Genomic DNA, 15,732 nt, shown 5'->3' with positions numbered 1-15,732 from the left:
GGCCGGGGGCAAGGAGGCGCTGCTGGGCGGCCGCGTCGTCGTGGGGCTCGGCATCGGTGAGTGCGCTCGCCCGCCCGCCGGGGGCTCGGCATCGCCTGTGAGCCCCCTGCTCCTCCTCCTCCTGCCCCCGGCACCTGTGGCTGTAGGGTCAGCCCCTTGCTCCCCCTCCCCCCGCTCGGGTCGCCCCTGGGTTTCTTGTGAGCCTCCTGGGATCCCCTGTGGAGTAGCTGTGAGCCCCCCACTCCTCCTTTTCTGGGCACTTGTGGCTGTAGGGTGAGCCCCTCACTCCCTTCCCCCTCCCCCCTTGCTGGGGTCACTCCTGGGTGTGCTGTGAGCCTCTCAATCCTTGTCCTGGGATCCCCTGTGGCTTAGCTGTGAGCCCTTTGCTCCCTCTTCTCTCCCGGGGCATCCTGTATGTAGTGATGAGCCACCTCCTCCCTTTTCTCGACTGCCCCTGCATTAGCTGTAAGCCCCCCTGCTCCCTCTCCTGTTGCAGGGATCACCCCTGGGTTTGCTGTGAGCCTCCCACTCCCTGTCCCTGGATCCCCTGTGGATTAGCTGTGAGTCCCCTGCTCCTGCTCCTCCTTTCCTGGGGCACTTGTGGCTGTAGCGGTGAACCCCCTTCTCCCCCCACCATTGCTCCTGCATTAGCTGTGAGCCCCCTGCTTCCTCCCCCCTATCTGGGATCACCCCTGGATTTGCTGTGAGCCTCCTAGTCCCTGTCTTGGGATCGCCTGTGTATCTGCTGTGAGTCCTCGTCTCCTAGTCCCCTTTCTGGGATCCCCTGTGGATTAGCTGCGAGTCCCCTGTTCCCTCTCTTCCTTTTCCAAGGCACCTCTGACTATAGATGTGAGCCCCTTGCTTCCCTCCCAATCTGGGATGACCCCAGGATTTACTGCGAGTCTCCCAGTCCCTGTCCTGGGATCCTCTGTGGATTTGCTGCAAGTCCTCATCTCCCAAACCTCCTCCTAGGATCACCTCTTTGCTGTGAATTCTCCTCTTTTCCCTCCCCCCTCCACCCCCCCGCCAGCTCCCAGGACCCTGTGGATTAGCTGAGAGTCTCTTGCTCCCTCCCCACTTCCAAGCATCACCCCTGGATTAGCTCTGGGGCCCCGCTCTTGCCCCAGGGTTGCCCACGGCTTTGCTCTGAGCTCCTGCTCCCAACCGCCTTCCCAGAATCCCCTTTAGATTAGTTCTGAGTTTTCCCTTCCACCCTCTCCTTCTCCCCTCTTGCTGAGAATTGCCCATGGTGTTCCTGTGAGCCCCCCCTGCATTTCTTTAAATGCCAGATCTTGCTTGAGGCTCTGGGAGAAACATTTGGGTGCCACCACTTCGCACAGGCACAGTGCCTCTGCTGTTCCAGCCAGGATCAGGGCTGCAGTGTTCCAGCTGCGGTGATAGTGGGTGCCCTCTCTTGTTTGGGGAAGCTTTCTTGAAGCCCAGCTGGGGCTGTTGCTTGCCCAGGAAATGGCCTCCACAGTTCACTCAATAAAAGATAGGATCAGACTAATACTGCCTCTCCATAAATCTTTGATATTGGGCTCAGGATGAGATCTTGGGAGTGGGAGTGAGTGGAGATGACTTACTGGGAAAACTCTGCTTCCCAGTAAGTAACGACTAGCCGGAGTGTAGGACTGTGCATCCATGCAAAGCTGCTGAACTTGCTTTCTGAAATAGGAAGATATGGCTGCCCAGAACACAAAGAAATAGAAGCCTGGACCAGCCACATCCCTTTTTAGAGAGCAACTTTCAGGTAAATGTTAAAAATCAGCTGTCATTGCTGCTTAAAACTCAAGGCTTGAAACACTAAGACACCTACCAGCAAAAGGCAGATCGAAGAGATGAAAGATACTCATGTAGGAGGGAGCTCAATTTGAAAAGTGCAGCTGAGAAATGGGAGAGTTCTGTCTTGGGGATTGCTTTCATTTAGGCTTCCATTCATGCAGAATTAAATCTTTCCAAACTGCTTAAAAGCAAGGAGTATGCTGATCACTATTGTTTCTTCAGTGCCATTTGACTGCTGTAAGGCACTGGGGGAGAAGATGGACTTAGCTCTTCCCTTAACTGGCTACAGCTTTTTTATGTCTTCCTCCACTGACTATTCCCCTAGGCAAACTTAGAACTGGTGGGAGTAGCTGGAAAGTAGAGAGAAAGTGTGTGTGTGGTGTATATTCTCTTTACCCAGGATTTTTATTTATTTAAGTAGACTCTTAAAATGTGAAGGCATCTAATTGCAAAAAAGCCCTTCTCTGCTCTGTCTCACTTGGAAGGAATGCTTGTGAAAATAAATTAACAATCTAGTAGCTCTTCAGTCCAGTTAGACCACACTTACGTTGGAAGCCTGAGAGTCAGGCTTCAGGTTTTGTTGGAGGCATTTGGTGGAGCTGTATGTGAATTGCTCTCTCCATCAGTTTGATTGGGTAGCTCTCTTGATGTGCATATATTTCTATAGGCTGCATGTTAGGGCTGTGTGAATTTGATTCAGGTTGATTTTGTGGCTGAATCTCTGAATCCAAATTGAATCGGAGGACCCTTTAATCTCTGAATCGATTTGGAGATACAGACACAGCTTTAAATGTTTTTTTTCTACTTACCTCTAGGTAGCAGGGGCTTGCGAAATGCTGCAGTGCTGGGGCTCATGGAGCATCCCACAGAAGCGCAGGGGGCTCCCATGCGTGCATGACAGGAGACCTGGAAGCGGACCAGAAGCACTTCTGGTCTGCTTCCAGGTCCTTCATGGAGTACGCTGGGGGTCCCCTCTGAACCTCCCCAGCTTGGTGACTGCCTCCCGGGTCTGGGGGGGCACTCGGTGTCCCCCATGGCCGATCACTGAGCCAGGCAGGTGTGGGGGGCCCCCCAGTGTGCTCCCTAGTGGACTGGAAGAACTTCCACTCCACTTCTGGGTTTGCTACTAAGCATGTGGAGGGGCCCCCCACACTCCTGTGGGACACTCCATGTGCCCCAGCATGCCAGTGTACACAGGCTGTGCTGGTACCTCAAGGTACGTAGAAAAAACATTTAAAGCTGTGTCTGTGTCCAGATTGCTGATTCTCTGAATCAGCATTGAATCTTCATTTTCGGATTTGGCCGAATCTAATTGGGGACAGTGCTCCGAATCAACGAATTGATTCACTGTCCCTGATTTGGGCCAAATCTGAATTGAATAGGGCCCAATTTGCATGCCCCTACTGCATATACAGTTCTATTCGGCTTATCTGTGTTTGCTGGAAGGACTTGGTGATCAGTTCCGTGCCTCTTATTAGTGGGGGGGGATCCTCTACATGCCATACAGTTCCTAAGTATCCTGAGTAGTTTATCTTCACTCTTCACCCTTATGCACTCGAAATTCAATTATGGTCTGTTTTTAGCCAGCAAGATTGGGCAGGATCTTTGCAGTCCTTTTGTGCATCTTTTTTTTTTGCCTGGGGTGTTGGTGCAAACTACTTTCTTCTCTCCGTTTAAGTTGTTGTTCCTCTTATTCCAGGTGGTGAATCTGAGAATCAAGCTGGGCTTTTCTATATGGCAACAGTGCTCTTTTCAAAACCTGTTGTTTTAGAGTTTTCCTTGGCTCTTTTTACAAACGTACTTGCTGCAAAGCCATTCATATTGTTAAGAAAAAATATTGAGTCATAATGAAGAGATTAGAAATAAAATTATCTCCTTCATATTTGTTTTGCACAATACTTCTAGTCAATATTTTGGTATGTCTTGCTATAGCGATAACCTTCTGTCAGGGTATACACTGTTTTCATAGCTGAAAGCTTTTTGTGGCACAGATTGTAGTACTGATACCCAGAAGCAGTGGCTTGGGGTTGAAGCTTTCTAATGCTGATCAGTCCATGTTCGATTACCTACACACTTCCATATTGACTTACAGTATTGAATAACTAGAGTCCATAAAATGTTGAATGACCCTGTATGTTATATCAAGTTCTATAACAAAAATGCATCGTGACTATAAATGCTTGCTTCTGTTCTGATGGTGATAGGTGCTTACACTTAGCTGAAGATGATAGATGTTCAAAATAAAGCTAACTTGCATTACTTGCCTTTGCATTTGAAAAGTGTAACCTTGTTTTCTACCTTGGGTCCCAACCTGTAAATGTGGCAAACTCTTATTGACTTAATTCGCTTAAAAGGAATGATTTTTTCCCCCCTTTTCTTTAAGGTGCGTACATGCAGGTCTGACTCTGAGCTCCCGTAAATGAGTCATGCTGTTGTCATCATAGATTTATGCCCTATTATCAAATGAAATATGGCATAGGACTTAAAATATAGGTCTGGAAATAGGGAGTTGTATTTGTGGCAGAGCTGCACACCTATGATGTGACTAAGTGACATTCTCCATGCTTCCTGTTCTTTGTAAAATGGAGATCTGCTTTACAAGGACTCCAGAAAATTAAAGGGGTGGAAAAGATGCTGATAACCGGGGATGGAGGGACACTATATAAATACTGACTGCATTGTTGACTTTTTGAAATGTAGCGGTGTTTTTTTTAAATGCCCAGTAATACTTAATTGCTTTTGTTTGGAAAATTAATTAACTGTTAACAACCTGCAAACAAAGCAGCTATTAAAATGTTAATCATGTGACTTCTGTACAGATTTCTGTACAAAACTAATTTTCTTACTCGGGCTTGTTGGACAAATTGACCTCTTATTGATTTAGATCGAGTGTTAAATCCTCCACCAGAGGGAGCTTGTAGAATCTCAGGAAGGCAGCAGAAATTTGGGGAAACTAGATCAAAAATTCTGTTTTACATCTCTTTCTGTCTTTCAGCCAAACTGGAGCCTGTCCACAAAGGGTAAAAAAGGAACAAGAACTCTTGTCATGTGCTCTTGCATAAGAGGACAGACATGCTTACTGAAATTACTTTATTTACATTAGGTTACAATAACTGCTGAAACTGGAAGTGTAAAATTCGAATTGAATCACATGGCAAGAGTGTGCTTGTATGACAGCCCATGTAGCCTTAAGTTACTACTTTCCATGAAGCCTTTTTGCTTCTACTCCTGTACTGTTACATGCACAAGCTTGTACCTGGGTTTCAGAAGCATGCATCAGTAGGCATCTAGTAAAATGAGTTGCTGTGCTTATATATAATACTGTGGTTGTCTTCCTAAAATAAATCCAGTGATACTCTTGACTTCACTCAGTCATAGCTGCAGCAGTGAGAGTTTTGTGTTCCCTGCCTCAGTATAATATAACAACTATCTTTTTTTTCATGCTGGTATGGCTTAAGTTCTTTTTAGCAGAGTCAGGTGGTTTATCTACGTTAGTCTGAAGTCAGGCAGAAAGCAGGGTAGCTGTGCACCTTATAGACTAACTAAATCAGAGAATTATAGCATGAGCTTTTGTGCACTTGAACTTACTTTCACAGATATTGTGAAAGGGCATTGACAGAGCAGTGTATAAATGGAGTGATTGATTTTTAATACAAAAGATGGGGAGGAGGGGGAGAGAAGGGTGGGAAGCTAGTGTTGGCAGAGGCAAAGAAGCAATAAACTTATAGGGACAAAAGGTCACAAAAGCTGATGCAGGTAATGGGTAAGGACCACTGGAATTTGTGCCAGAAGTATGCTGCACAGCAACTCCTTTAATATTGTAGCTTCCCCTGTGCATGCTCCCACCACTGACTGGCAAAAGGGCCCCAGTGACCTTGCTGTCTGCTTCTGATGGCCAGGAGGTGACAACCACAGTTTTAAATATTCTGTGGTTGCGGTCCCCCCCACCCCCCAACGATCAGCAGTGGCCGGCAGCTGGGACCATGCCACTAATTGGCAGTGGGAGGCAAACTGCAGCATATTTAACACTCTGGTTTTTGTCTCCCCGCCAATCAGAGGTGAGAAGCAGGGCCCCTTCACCAATCAGTGGCAGGGGAAAGGAGGGTGCATGGGGGGGAAACTGCAAGACTTTAAAGGAGCCGCTGTGCAGTGCACTTGTGGTGTGAATTCCAGTGGCCCCTAATAATAAGATGGTCCCTGTTTAGATTTAATGCAGTCCAGTTTGTGGGTGACTTCTTTTTCTGTGATTTTTTTTTTTTTTTTTCCAATTCAAGTTGGTTTTGTCATCTAAGAACAGCTATCCTTGGGTCAGCACTGGAATGTCCAGGGAGGACTTTCCAACAAGACGGAATGTCCTTTTAGTCCCAGAGAACTTGATCTTCCCAAATTGGCATGGAAAAAAAACCTCAGGAAGTGAATTTGAAACTGGGAACATCCCTCCAAGGACAAACCAATTCTGATTTTTATACTGTATTAAATCACAAGGTGAATGGGGGACAAACAATAGAACTTGCAGTTTGAACCATAGTTTGAATTGGAAGTGATAGGTGTGTTTTGTTTCTTTTTTAAAAGACATCCACATCCAGAGTAGTCAGGCTTATATAAAGGCCATGTCTTCTCAGTTCTATGAATTTGTACATAGGTAGGGCTTGTAAGGCTACCTATGATCGTTGTCAGATACTTCACATTAGTTTTTATGTGCTTATGATTTGAATAGACTTTAACCATTTGACTTGGAAGTTTTCCATACTGGTAATTTGTCTCGCACTGAAATTCTTTGGAAAACTTGAGCAAAAACTGGCTGCTTGGCTCATTTTGAGGATAAGACTAGGATGGATCCTCTTAATTTTATGTATGTATGTATTTATTTATTTATTCATATATTTTTAAAACCCCTTCTTTTTCCCTCCCAAGATTGCTAACAACAGAAAAATGACAAAACAAGCAAATGTATATGAAACCCACTGGCCAATCTTCTCATCCACCTCTAAGTTTGGCTCACGTAAGAGATAATAACTTGATACTCCTAGAAGTAGCAGAAGTTTCCAACTTTTTTGCTGATGACCCATGTGAGTGCCAGTGGAATATTATATCATGTTATACATCTTCTTAGTGTAGGAGACTTTTATGAGAACAAACTAGGAAATACACCAACTTTTATTAAAACAACATTGGCAAAAATACTGGGTCAGGTCCTGGAAGTCAGGCAGTCCCAAAATTAAGGTTGCTTTTGCCACATTAAGTTTAATCCCTGTGCATTGTATAGTGCAGTTTTTGATTACTTTTCCCCCCATTACTCATGGTGCACAGAAAGGAAATGTTTGACTATTCACTATTTTTTCAATAAGGCCTTGTATCTTGATGAGTGGATGTGATTTCCCCCTACCCTCGTAGGAATAGCTGCAATAGGTCTTGTGCCTTTTGCTCTGTTAGCACATTGGCCTGTTTTACTCCCTCCTGTTTGTGTCCATCTTTGCTTCCTGCATGATATTTGCACTTGAAATGCTTGCTAAATGTCCAAAACATTTGCTATAGACTTTCTTTCAACCTTGTTTGAATATGCTGTGTTCCTGTTAGCATCCTTGGCCTGGTTTATGAGCCTATCTTCTCAGTTTAAAGAGGCTTATCAATCTGCTGGGGTGAAAGTGATTGGAAACATGTGGTTAGGGGAAGGCTCAGTCTCAGAGCCTACAACCATGCACTTCTTTTGACAGCCATGCCATAACAATCAGTTGACAGTGAGGTGCACATAACAAAAATTATACTGGTGTATGTGGCCAGAGTCTGCTAGTATTTAATATTGACCAGCTTGTGCTCCCTGGTCTTGAAAATATTTTCAACTGCCCTAGATCACTGTTTTATACAGAAAGTGTGAAATTGCCATTGTCAGTTCACAGTACCTTATTCCCTTGTAGCAGCTACAAAACAGCATGAAGTTTGAGTCTGCAACATTAGCGTCTGAGCTAGTGGCCTTAGAACCAGATTTTTAAGGAAGTTGAGCACTTTAGGAGAATACAGGACAGGAACAGAGATAATGATATCTGGTATAACTTTGGTCTGAACCAAAAGCCTTAATCTTGGAACTGGTTACATAGAGTGCCTGAGGGCAGGGATAATTTGTACCTTGTATGGGGTAGATTTGCACCTTACTCAAGCTAAATGCAGCACAAGCTTTTGTGAGCTCCAGCTCTCATATGTTGTTTTATTTTTATATATGTTACTGTGAATAAGCTTGTAACATTTTTATTTTTATTTTTATTTTTTTTACATATATATATATGAATAAGCTTATCTATAAATAAATAAACACGCATATATATTATTAGCTATTGTGTATCTTCCTTTTTTATATCTTTTTCATATTTTATATATAAAATATATACAATATATTATACAATAGCTAAGAGCTATTGTGTATCTTCCTTTTTTTTTAAGACATATGGTATACATATTGGTATGTGTGTACTATACCATGTCTGCCTCAAACTCTACATGATGTCAGGTTCCAAAACATGCATCAGAGCAGCTGTACTAGGCAGATTCCCAAGGCTGCACACAGCTGACTATATCTCTGCTCACAGATTGCTTGACCAGGGAAACTCATCCCAAATTTGAGGTCCGTAGGCATTGAAATTGCTATGTATGTACAGGGATTGAGCCTCTTAAAATGATGGTTCTCAACACTAGAGGCACCCCTTGTTTTGACTAAAGGCCTTCATAACTTTTTGTGAATTAAATATCACCCCGTTAAAAAATTAACTTATTACAGTGCTTACCTCTTTGCAGAGGGACTGGGCAGTGGGGAGCAGGGAGATGGTCAGGGAGAGAGAAACTTGAGCCTGCATGTAGCTGCTTAACTCTTCATTACCTCATGGCACACTTCAGAGAGTCTCTTGGCACCCCGGGGTGCCCTGGCACCCTCATTTGAAAATTGCTGATCTAAAAGCATGAACTGCTAGTGTTCAAGTTTTTAAAAAAGGTTCTTTGGTTTGAAGGACTGAACTCAAACCACTCTGGCATAGTCCTTGAATGGGTCCCACTGAGTTAAGAAAGGTTATAATTGTGTAATATGAAGCCCTAGGGTTGTAAGCAGCATATTTGATATATTGTATCATCCTTAACTCTGACCTTTTGTCAACATAGCCTGTCTTGCTGTGTCTATACCTTATGTTATTTAATAACATTGTGTCAACATAGCTCATATGCTGATAAACAGGACACACACTTTTTCAAACATTATCCATTAATGAAAAACATACTGCTACCTTTAGCAAACGTTTCTCCAACAAGTTGTATGAATCCAATTTCATATCTAACTGTTCTAATCTAACTTTCAGATGGCATCTTCATGGAGGATGTTTGGTCAAATGGTTTTTGAAATGGCTATATCAGGGGTGGGCAATTATTTCAGGCGAAGAGCTGCTTACTGAGTTTTGGCAAGCCATTGAGGGCCACATGGGTAGCTTGACCCCTTGACAGGTGTCCCACCCCCTGACCACCATCTTGGGACCAGAAGTCCCACCCCCTAACCTTTGTCACCAGAAATCCCTCTTCTTGTTCTCTGGAATTACTCCTTTCAGCAAGGGGTTTTGCCATCTCTGAACCAGAAAAATATCAAATTATATTCTAAAAATCAAACATATACTATAATGTTCATTAATTTCATTCAAAAAAATATTTTTGTCCTGATTTACATGTTTGTGTAATGTACATAGAAGTGATAGTATGATAGCTTAAAATGAAGTCTTACACTTGTATATTGTCGGAGGTTGTAGGTGGGAGAGTGAATATGGGTGTGTGGGTGGGTATGGGTTTTATGGGGGTAGGGTGGCTGGGGAGGGTTGTGGCCTGGGGGGAGGGTTTGCCTACAGCCTCCCCCCATGACAGGCAGAGCCCCTGCCAGCAGTTCTGCAAGCCTGGGTTCTGCGCTTCTGCCACTCCTGGCCCTGGGGCACTGGTGCGGGCCCCCTCCTCCATTTGCTGCCACTTGCCCCCTGTCTGCCACTGCTGCCCTTTTCCTCCTGCTTCCCTGTTTTCCTCCCCCTTGGCTGTTCTGGAACCACATCCCAGCTGGTCCTGTGGTCCTGGTGCTGCAGCTGGGAACCATGTGCTGGAGCAAGGCGGGCAGGGGTGGGGAGTGGGGAAATGGCTGTGGCACATGTGGGAAGGGGGCAGCAAGTGGGCATCCAAAGTGCAGCCATAGCTTCATGGGAGTATGGGGCCCATGCCAGTACACTGGGCCTGGACTACCAGGGGCTCTATGGAGCTGGGCCATGCTGTTCAAACAGGGAGAGGAGGGAGCTAGCTCAGTTCTGTAGAGCCCCTGCCAGCTTGGCCCCATGCTCCTGCTGCCCCACTCTGAGCTCTGCCGGCACTCGCCCCAGGACACTGGCATGGGTCTTGCACTCCTGCCTGGCTGTCACTCCATCTGCATGCTCGCTTACTGCCCCTTTCCCCTTCCTGCTGCAGCCATTTCCCCACCTACCTGCCAGCACCATGTGGGTACCTGCTGCAGGCTGGCCCTGAAGACTGGGGTAATTGCCCACAGTCCTCTCCTGTCTCCTGTCTGCACTGTGCCCCCTTTTTTATCTGTATTTCCCTTGGCACAGGGAGGCAGGAACAGTCCTAGGCCAGAAGCCTCCACCAGCCCCTATCTCCAGCTTCCAGCTGGGGCTTAGAGTGGGAGGGGAGGGGCTGAAGGTGTAGTGGGGCCAGGCCAGACTTGCTGCTGCAGCTGTTTAGTGCTGCCACTGGCTCCCTTTGGGTCCTACTGCCCCTGGCTGCTGTCTTCTCTGACAGGCAGCCAGGGGCAGATTAATATTAATTTTCAAAAAAATTTTAGGGGCCCTGTGGGCCAAGTAGAAGGTTGTGGTGGGCCAGATGTGGCCTGTGGGCCATATTTTGCCCACCCCTTAGCTATATTGAACCTACAAGTTGTGTGTGTGTGTGTGTGTGTGTGTGTGTGTGTGTTTGGCTTTTTTTCCCCATTGTACCTTAGAAAATTTGAAATAAATTATAAACTACAAAGCATTTGAAACTGATCTGCCTGAGAACATGAAGACTTGCAGCACATCTCCTCTCTTAACATGGAGATCTGGGTGCATACTTAATGATGGCAGCCAGACGTCTCCATCATAATATATATTTTTTGGTAAATGTGTGGGTAGAGCGTTTTTAGTTCATGTTTTGAAACATGCAACAAACGTGAACACCTGATCCAGGTTTGCATGCTATACAAGCACTACTTTTGCAATTCCTGACTTTATATTAGGTTGCAGAGGTAGGCTGCTTGCAGATTTTAAAAGAAACTAAATGACACCTGCCCCCAGCGGTGCTTTACTTTAAATTCTGTACAGTCCTGTGATAAACCCAGTGCATGCCCAGAGGAGGCAGTGCATTAGTTGCACCTGACTTTCCCAGCTTCTGTATAGATGGGGCTTTAGTGGGGCTTTTTGGGTGCTTTTATTTAATAGCTCAGGTGCTGTCAACTGGGGTTACATGTACACCTAGGGGTATTTTGAAAGGTCACAGGGGGTATGTTCAGGCAAGAGGGGCTGGAGCGCTGCCACTTTGCACCATCGCTTCACAGGAACAGGGCCGGGGCAAGGACAGTGGCGCCCCTCCATAGGTCGAACAGGCACCGGCCAGACATGGTGGGAAGAAGGTTGCATGTGGCAGTGGCAGCAGTAGCTGCCATTCACCCCCTGCACCACCACTGCCCTGTGCCTGGCCATTGCTGCCACCCCCCACCACTCCGCAACCTGCTGCTGCTACCTTCCCCCTTTGCTCGTCAACTGGCTGCTGGTGGTACACTGCTCTAAAAAGGTTGAAACCTCCTGTAATAGCCGATTGAATCAACTTTTTAACTAAAAGGGCCAAAAAGCATCTGATCTATATTTTGACCTGTCTCCGCAGCATCTCTAACATGCTGCTTCTTCTGGTAAAGTGTACTTCCCCCCCTGCCCCCCCCCCCTTTTTAAAAAAAGTTTAATAAGCCATTTACACTTAACTCCTTACCACCTCGTTTTTAAAGGAAGTTATCTGGATCATTAAATATATCTGACGTAGTTAAAGACCAGAATCTAAGAGTTTTATACACATTGCAAAGTTCATGGTGGTCTTTTATAGAAGTTCACTTTCAAAATGTATATTTTTATATGGGAAAATAAAAAGAAAAGTGACAGTGGTATAGTAAGCAGGACAAAGATAATATGCATAATATGATAATAGTTTATTTTGTTGGAAACCCATTTGGTAAACTTTTATGTCAACAAACTCTTGCAGGTAAGTAATGATTATATCTTTATAAACCAAGGGATAACTAAAAGACAACTGGAACAGCAGCTAGAACTTTGACTGGACAGTGTCTCCTATTATGGATTATTAAAGTCCATTTAATTTCTCTCTGAAAGAGTGGCTGTGTGTGTTCTTTCCCACTTATGTTCATGGGGAAACCAAATCACTTTAGAATACTGAAGCGGGAGCTTTAAAAATTTATGTATTTATTTTTAAAGGAATGAGAATCATGACCCTTCCTTGTTGATTTCAGTTGTCAGCTTTTATCTTGAAGTGCGTTTGTATTAATACAGGGGATCTGTGTTCTTTTGTGAAAACTAACTCGAGCATATAGAAAGAGTAAAGATAAATAAAAGTGAGCTAAAAGGTTTCTGAAATTTAGATTTGGCTATTTCTTGGAAGGGATATATGAAGTAATAACAGCTGCACTCTACTTCCATATAGCAGAATTGCACAAAAATGCTGAAGACTATTTGCACCTGTCTGTTTAAAACCAGGTTTCCCAGTATATACCTGAGGAATATAGCACCAGACAACAAAACTTAACTGTACTTTTACAACCTTATGTCACTTGAAAGGTAGCTTAAGAAAGTATTAGAAAATGTATAGCAATTAGCTTTGTTTAATGGCTCAGTATTTGTATCTACTAAAGCCAATTTGCTGACCACAGTTAGCTGTTGGAAGGTGAAACAAAAAACACAGGGTGCTCCCATGCATTTAAAAGTAACCAGTAGAAGTTTAACTGATTGATTGAACCCTGAGCATTGCTTAGAAACATAGAAACTTAGGGTTAGAAGGGACCTCAGGAGGTCATCTAGTCTAATTCCCTGCTCAAAGCAGACTAGCCCCAACTGTACCATCCCAGCCAAGGCTTTGTCTAGCTGGGTCCTAAAAACCTCTAACCTCCACAACCTCTCTGGGTAGCTTATTCTTGTTCTTTACTACCCTTCTAGTGAGAGAGCTGTTCCTAATACCTAACCTAAACTTCCGTTGCTGCAACTTGAGATCGTTGCTCCTTGTTCCGTCATCAGCCACCCCGAGAACAGTTCAGCTCCATCCTTTTTGGAAGCACCCTTCGGGTAGCTGAAAGTTGCTGTTAAATCCCACCCCCCTCTGTCATCTTTTCTTTAGACTAAATAAATCCAGTTTCCTCAGCCTCTCCAAGTCATGTGCCCCAATCCCCTAACCATTTTCATTGCCCTCTGTGGGACTGTCCTCAATTTATTCAAAAATGTCAACAAACTAGATCTTTATGTTAGATTCATCTGCAAGGTTTCCAAGATGTCTGGCAAGTGTCCTCTCCATGAGGATGTTGCATTGCTGCCAGTGGGGTAGGGATGTGGACTGTAATTGAGCTAGTTAGATAATGCAACAGATTTTTCTATTTAAATATTTTGCAGCAGCCATTTCCTGCAATGCATTCTTTATCTCTTCCTTTAATTTTTCTTTGTCTAACAGAAAGAAACTCTTACGGTGTGCTTACTGATGTGAAGTAAGAAACAATTGTAGAAATATTGACAGCAATATCATTCTACTCTGTTGGGACTGCCCTCTTTCCACTGTTACTGAAAACTGTTGGAGAACCTCAAAATGTCCATTTTAAACATGATTTGTATTTATGGACCACTGAAACACAAAATGACTTCATGTACCTAATGAAGAACCAAGTTTTGTGCTGCTACAGTTTTGTTTTGTTTTTTGGATCATCAGTATTACTGACAGTTCTCTCATCATCCAGTCACTGTTTCATATTGGCTATGAATGAAGTTCTGAAAAGGTGACCATTGAAATTTGGAAGAGAATGTGGTTTTTTGTCTCCAATTAAGAATGATGTGTGTTAGGTTCTGTTTAAATGCCTGGTTAAGCTGTTTTCCAAAGATGCTAGCCCAGGTCAAGCACCAGTTTGCAGTTGAAATTCAGCGTAGTTGATGTGATCAATTTCCTTTTTAAAAAGACATGAAAGTTGCTTATAGACATACTGCCCCGCTCCCCCTCACAGTGCTTTGCCTTACTTAACTCCATGCACCCGTGTGGTGACCCCAGCATATAATCAGAAGAAGCATTGCTTGGACCCGGCTCCATGTGTATAAATTGGGTGCTTCAGTGGGGCTTTGTGGCGCTTTTATTTAGTAGGTGATTGAATTGGTTTTAGCTAAAAGCATTGAAGAGCCCTGCTGAACTGCCCAATCTATACAGATCTGGGTCCTATTAACACACTGCTGCTTCCAGTAATGTATGGTGGCTTTTTGGGGTCCCCCCCCCAATCTGTCAGTGTCTGAAGTGCCCAGTAAATTAATTTTAATTGCAGGCTTTCTGTAAGTCCTTTAACACTTGAAAGTGTCTTTTGCTCATGTGAGGCAAAGAAGAGTTTTCCCCCCCTTTTTAAAAAAGTTTCCTTGTTCTTTAGAAAAGTCTAGTCAGATCTTTGGTTTTGTTGGAGGACTTACATTTCAAAGTATGCTTTGCAAACTCTCACCTAAACCATGTCTTTTTTTGGAAGAATGGAGTCTTCCAAATGTTACAATTTATATATTTCTAAAACCTAATGAACAGCTGGGAAAAGCTTTAAGCAATCTGACTAAAAATTCTGTTTCTGTTCTTAATTGCTTAATCTTATCTGCCTTGATTCATAACATTTTTCTAGTGTACACAAGACCTGAATTTCTAATAGCAGGGTAAAATTCAGTCTTTTGGGTATCTTTATTTCCTCTAAACCTCTTTGTAGCCCTCTTTTTAAACAAACATTGTCTCCCTTGCCAGGTAGAGATATTTTTTATGTCCTCTGGTTTCCTGTGTTTTTGATAGTTTACCCTTGGTTTGCCGAATAGAATTCCTTCCTTCTTAATGTATGTGTAGATGAAAGAGAACAGCAATTTGAATCTTACTTAAAAGTCCACCTTAACTGTTTTTTTTTTTCCTACAAATGTTTTTTATGACCTAATGAGCTGTCATGTTTTTCTATTTTGGGTGGTACAGTACTACTTTATTGCCTACTTTAATTTTCCTCTACAATTTTTTTGTTTTGACAATTCAGCCACACAAATGGGAGTGACTCTAGATTACAGAAACACTTAACTGCCTAACAGAAACTGCTTCTGGGCAGGTTGAGTGCATCTAGGGCCTTTCTAGTGAGAACAGAATTCCAGATTCATCATAAGCACAGTCACGTAACAAAAATGTTTTAAGGAATTTCTCTTTTATGCCAACTGTCTAACCCAAAGCTATATGGATGTTTGGGCAACTATTGATCTATGTTGAGTATAACTCTGTTATGCATAGGTATATAGAGTCAAAGTCCTTGAAATCAGCCAGTGTCTTGAGCATGCCAAGGGCTCTTCTGGGAGTTAGGAAGAAGTGGATGTAGAAAATGTACATTCTTGTGTATGAATGAATAAATACTGCTCTATATTTGTGGCAAGTGATGTGATGCTAGATATACTAATGGTAAAGGTTGAAGCTAGAGCACTTCCAGAAATTACAAAAATGGAACAGAAGCCCAGAGAGAGAAGGAGTCTTTGCAGACGTACAATGGCTTGTGAGATTTTTTTCATAGACATATTAGGACTGGAAGGGACCTCGGGAGATCATCGAGTCCAGCCCCCTGCCCAAAGGGCAGGAAGTCAGCTGGGGTCATAGGATCCCAGCAAGATA

At 43.8% G+C, this 15,732-nt stretch overlaps 1 protein-coding gene across 1 annotated transcript in view; it reads left to right on the top strand.

Moving 5' to 3' along the window:
* The first annotated feature begins 6 nt into the window (after positions 1 to 6).
* SLC2A13 (solute carrier family 2 member 13) overlaps positions 7 to 15,732 on the top strand; it is a 298,231-nt gene continuing 282,505 nt past the window's right edge. The window contains exon 1 of the mRNA XM_019543534.1: positions 7 to 56. The gene's annotated coding sequence lies outside the window, so the exon portion shown is untranslated. The remainder of the gene's footprint in view (positions 57 to 15,732) is intronic.

This window comes from Crocodylus porosus, unplaced genomic scaffold (genome assembly GCF_001723895.1).
Source record: "Crocodylus porosus isolate Cpor-Errol unplaced genomic scaffold, CroPor_comp1, whole genome shotgun sequence".
NCBI classification, from domain to species: domain Eukaryota; kingdom Metazoa; phylum Chordata; order Crocodylia; family Crocodylidae; genus Crocodylus; species Crocodylus porosus.
The sequence above is the reverse complement of the archived record's forward strand: the minus strand, read 5'-3'. Positions and strand labels throughout refer to the sequence as shown.